Source organism: Dermacentor variabilis, chromosome 4, assembly GCF_050947875.1.
Source record: "Dermacentor variabilis isolate Ectoservices chromosome 4, ASM5094787v1, whole genome shotgun sequence".
Lineage (NCBI taxonomy): Eukaryota > Metazoa > Arthropoda > Arachnida > Ixodida > Ixodidae > Dermacentor > Dermacentor variabilis.
This window is the reverse complement of record NC_134571.1, coordinates 87,016,132-87,021,720: the sequence shown is the minus strand read 5'-3', so window position 1 is coordinate 87,021,720 and position 5,589 is coordinate 87,016,132. Positions and strand designations below refer to the sequence as shown.

The 5,589-nt window shown below is 44.5% G+C and overlaps 1 non-coding gene across 1 annotated transcript; it reads right to left on the bottom strand.

Annotated features, from left to right (window-relative positions):
* Positions 1 to 207: 207 nt before the first annotated feature.
* TRNAS-GGA (transfer RNA serine (anticodon GGA)) lies at positions 208 to 280 on the bottom strand. The gene has a single exon. It is a non-coding gene; the product is annotated as a tRNA-Ser (tRNA).
* Between the last annotated feature and the right edge of the window lie 5,309 nt (positions 281 to 5,589).

The window sequence follows — 5,589 nt, the reverse complement described above, 5'->3', positions numbered from 1 at the left end:
AACTCGAAGAATGCAAACATTATACTAATTCACAGCAAGGGAGACGTTAAGGAATTGCAAAATTATAGAACCACTAGCTTACTTCCATATCATAAGAAGCCAACAAACACTGACATCAAGGACAACATAGGGGAAATTACTTGTGCTTAATAAATAAAATAGATACACGATAAATTAATGGAAATTGAAGTGGATGAAAAAACAACTTGCCGCAGGCGGGAACCGAACCCACAACCTTCGCATTTCCCGTGCGATGCTCTACCAATTGAGCTACCGTGGCGCCACTTCCCCATTCTTTTTCTTCAGTATTTATGTGTCCTAGTAGAACCCTGGGAGTGTTAGCCAGCGCCACCACTCACAGACCTTGGCGGCGGACGGGGAGCGTCCTTTCTGCCGCAGGCGTCACGAGAACGTGATCGTTTTGAGTGAAGGCAGATGGTCAATAAACCCACACATGCTACTTGAAGGCATCAATGTTGCCGGATTCGAGACTCTCGTTATGTAATAAACGAGAAGAAAGAAGAAAAGATGGTAAATAAGAAGCCAACAAACACTGACACCAAGGACAACATAGGGGAAATTACTTGTGCTTAATAAATGAAATAAAGAAACGATAAATTAATGGAAATTGAAGTGGATAAAAGAACAACTTGCCTTAGGTGGAAACCGAAACCACAACCTTCGCATTTCGCGGGTTGTGGGTTCGGTTCCCACCTGCGGCAAGTTGTTTTTTCATCTACTTCAATTTCCATTAATTTGCCTCTGCTTCTTGTGCACGAGAGGTATGCGGACAGTGTACATATTTCTACTGATGGTTCCACAAACATCCAATGTTCGTCCGGTGCTGTGGTTGTCCCAGCAAGAGCTATTACCACCAGCTTTAGGACTGACCACCCAACGACATCGACATCTGCGGGACTAGCTGCTCTTCGCGCTGCACTTTGTTTCGTCAATCGGAAACCACCTCGACAATGGTCAATTTTAAGTGACTCAAAGGCAGCCCTACAATATGTGCTATCAGCTCTGCGTCTCGGGCCATACGAACAGTTCGTATTATATATTAGATGCCTACTCCATACATCAGATGAGAGATGATACCACGTGACGTTTCAGTGGCTGCCAAGTCACTGCGGCGTCATAGGAAACGAAGACGCTGATAATGCCGCTCGGGCAGCTCTTGAAGACACACAGGAAGAGTCCATACCAATTTCACGGTCCGACGCAGCCAGCAGACTTCGAGTGCTTGCACAGGAGATCACGCTCTCTCTATGGTGCGCACCAAACAGCCAGACCAACCTGAGCAACCGTCAATACCACCTGCCCTCTTTGATGCATCTCTGTATGCCAACTGGACTCCACCGAAGAGAGGCCACTCTGCTTTATCGCTTAAGGCTAGGGGTGGCATTCACAAAATCTTACTCATTTTGCATTGGAATGGCCGACAACACTCTCTGCAATGCCAGTCTTTGCGAGGAGACGCTAAAACACATTTTGTGCGACTGTCCTGAATATAATGTTCAGAGACAGTCCCTAGCGTCCGTTCTAGCGCACCTTGACAATAGACCATTGTCAGTTGAAACGATTTTCACATGCCGCCGACAGAAGACATCGCAGCTGAAGGCGACGAAGGGGCTACTTCGGTTTTTGAAAGAGACGGGCTTGGACAAGCGGCTGTGACAGTGATGTCACGTACCGCGCAGAAGTGACGGACTGTAACTGACGATGTTTGTGCTGTGACATGTGCTCTCTCTCTCTCTCTCCTCCTCTTTTTAATGTCCCTCATCCCGCTCCCATGTGTAGGGTAGCAAACCGGTTGAGCTAAACTGGTTAACCTCCTTGCCTTTCCTTCTGCACTTCTTACTTCCTTCCTTCGTTTCAGTCTGAATTTTTTGTTGAACACATTAACTAGGTAAAATAGCTAGACCGCAGCGTGTTTAGGCTAGGCTGTATATACAGGAATGCATCATGTAACCGCGCAAACAACAAGGGACAAAGAAGGAAGCACACAAGACAGGCGCGGCTGTCTTGTGTGTTTCCTTCTTTGTCACTTGTTGTTTGCGCGGTTACATAATGCATTCTAATATCGACCACCAACTTGCCCGCCTATCCCTGCTAAAGATGTATATACAGGGTTCATCTTTTCTTTAGCGGCACCCATTTTTTTTAATGATTGCCTTTGGCAGATAGCACAATTCTAACCGCAGTGTAGAGTAGCAGGCCAGAGCAAGTTATAGCTCAGGTTGACCTCTCTGCCTTCCTGTAAATAAATTTCTCTCTCTCTCTCTCTTTCTCTAACCCTTATTCTATATCACTCAGAGTTGGCCCTTACTTCTACGAGAAATCAAAATGTTCAATTGAATAAATAACGTAATTAAGGTAATTAACTTTTAAATAATTAGTTTACGCCACATATTTCAATGTACGAATTCTAGCTGAGTTCGCATGGCGTGTCCACTTGGAACGAATTCTCTGGACAGTACCAGTTCCGAGATACTAATTTTCAATATATCCGTCGAAATGCATTGGTGTTCAAGTTACTTTGGTGCTCAAGTGCACAAAACAGCGGTTTTTTAAAAAAGTAAATACATCTTTAAAAAGTTCAGTTGTGAGACAACTGTCGTGTTGTGCACTTCCTTCTTTGTTCCTTACGTTCTGCGTTGAATTTTCTTAACCATGAATCCAACGTTCCAACTATAGCACAACTCGCAGATTTGATTCCCGCACTTGGCATCTGTAGGTGGTCTAGTAGAACTTCTGTCGCTTTACAGCCACACAGATTAGCAGGAGGCTTACTTCATAGTTTCGAGCGTAACAGTTCATTTAGTTGCTGCTAATATCAGCCTTGAGAAAGACAGCAAGTGTAAGAGACGCTGGAATCATCAGCAATGCAGTCTTCTCTATCTCTGTGTCCTTCTCTTTGTTTACCGTTTAGAAAACAGCGCGCGTGCTGTTTAACTCGGCTTAAGTAGGCTTAAATGTAACGTATGCCCCGCATTCATCCATGCTGTTTTACGATAATGTTGATATACGGTATACATGCTCGCTCGGTAGCAGGCGTGCAGCTTTGCTCGAAGAGTATAAGCGTTTGTAATGCTGTTGTCTGAAAGCTTACATTTTCTAACACATTCGCACCCAAACAAGAATATTTAGTCTGCCGACCTCACCAGCAGGAAGTCCTGTGTAAGCGTGATCTTAGTTGTTTATTGCCCGCTTATACGAGGCGTTACAATGCCAGCTGTGTGGCTTAAAAGTTATACACTCGTAACCCCTTCTGAAAACGCTATGCAAAATATCAGAGAGACGTTAGCGTTCCCCCTCTAAGGCACTGTTATAAATTGTGTTTGCGTACTGCATAAGCCCTTGCATTCTGCTCCATTTCTTTTTTCACTGCCCAAAGAATAAACGAAGTCGTTGCACGTCTTGTTCAGTTAACACGGAGTAAGCCTTAATGGGCAGAATAGCCAGTATATGCATTTGAGGTATTACTGGACATTTGATAAACTATAGTCTCTTTGCTAAGCGTAGAGGACATGCATCAGCCTATCTCAACTCGTTTTCGATGTTTTGTTGCTGAAATAATGAGACTTGTTCGGTAAAACTCACGACCACGTCAGCAACGTGGATGCCTGTAGCCTACTTTAGGTATCCTTCACGGTCTCGCAGATAAAATGGAAATGGTAAACGAAAATGTTTAGAATGCTTTGAATGGGCGCGCACACATAACTAAGAAAGAAATGTATGACAACCCGTTTGTTTAAGTGTCTCCCGCTGCGCCCAATTTCCTACGCATGGCGCATGCATGGCAAACGTAGCCGCATGGCATATGGGTGCGGCTTTCGCATGACATGCGCATTGCACGTGACAAATGCATGTAGATAAATACGGCGATGTAGGTATAACAGCAAGAAGGCATAGCGGACAGCTTTTTGGCAATATTCCTCACATTAGGCGACTGCATTCGCTTACCGTCAGCGTCGCGATGTGTGTTTCATCATATCGTCGTCGCAATCTATACGATCAAGTTTGGCACGGTTACCGTTTGTTTTTTAACTATTACTCGTATACAGACCATTGACAACTCGTGTGCCAAATGACAGTGAACGCACATATCTGGAAGTCAGCGTGAGCTCACTGCCCTTAGAGAGAGAGAGAGAGAAGGGAAGACGGAAAGGCAGGGAGGTTAACCAGACTGAGTCCAGTTTGCTACCCTACACGTGGGGAGGGGAATTAAATTTGTATTGGTGTTGCAACCTATGTAGAAGCCTAGATATATTTTACTTTAAGTAAAAAAAAATCTGCCAGCTGTGTGCTTTCCATATTGAAGCATTTTTGAGGCTGCTTGGCGGAAGCCTTCCTGGTAACTCTAATATCAATCGCAGGTCTTTGGCTTGGGACTCGCACGGCCTGATAAAGGCCCTTCAGCGGTACAGTCTACCGCTGTTCGTGAGATTTTCTGTCAACGCGTTAATTCCATTGTGTGCTAGCTTCCCCCAGTTCTTTTTTTGTCTTTTCTTTCTTTTTCTTCTGTCAACAGTGGTCTGGCATAGACAGTAATCCCCGGAGCTTGGGTCGGCGTACGCGCCGTAATCCTATTGTCTCTGAGTGTTGGAGGGATGTGCAAGACATTAATCCCTGTTTGGCTTAGATCCCGAACCAATGAAGCGATGCATGGTCACTGCACAATGCGAAATAACATTAGAGTTACACAACCTACCATACCCAGACATAGCCAAACATACCAAGGAATACAAGCCAACAAATGTATATTGCGCCACAAAGTATACCTAAGAAATACCCAGACCTTTGCGCTGTATGCGGCGAACTTGTGCACCTATCATTCGTCGACAACAGAGCCAAACATCACCCGTTCTCATTCTGAATGCTTGACGGCGTAAGTTTGAGCTTTTTTTCTTATCCAAGCAATATTTCAACTCATAACCGATGCAACTTTAGACCAACTTGTAAGAATGCAGGCCTGCATTCACATATGCATATGCCGTAATTACTCGCGCGAGGGCCGCCCTTGTGTATTCCAATAGGATGCTGCAAAATTTAGATAAAAAACTCACCGACGGACACTCACATCATCGCGTATGCAAAAGTAGGCTAACTTCAGCAAAGGCGGTGAAAAACTCCAAATAAACAGTTTTCTAGTAGTTCATCAACAGTTGCGTTTTCTGCTGTGCACTCTTGGCACGGTGCCTCTCGTCAGAAGTTAGGCATCAGGTAGCTGAATGATGAAGTACACCTCGTCTTCAGCTTAGTTGCACAGTTTGGCCACCTTGCGCTTCATTCTTCAAGCAGAGACGGACTCTCACGAATCCTCACCTTGAGTGCCACCAAACATTGTTATCAAATGTTCTGTTCAGACAGCATGAAGTTAAATCTGACAGCAATCCATGTATTTAACATACGCGATATCGTGGCTGGAGCAGTTTTACACTTCCAGCACGAGTCATATCCTATAAATGTATACTCTGTGAGAGGCCGTTTGTCCGGCAATCAAGTATCGCTTTTTTTTACTTAGTTGTATACAGTACAGTATATATCGAGCACAATGTACCTATCGCTTTACTTTTCTGAACATTG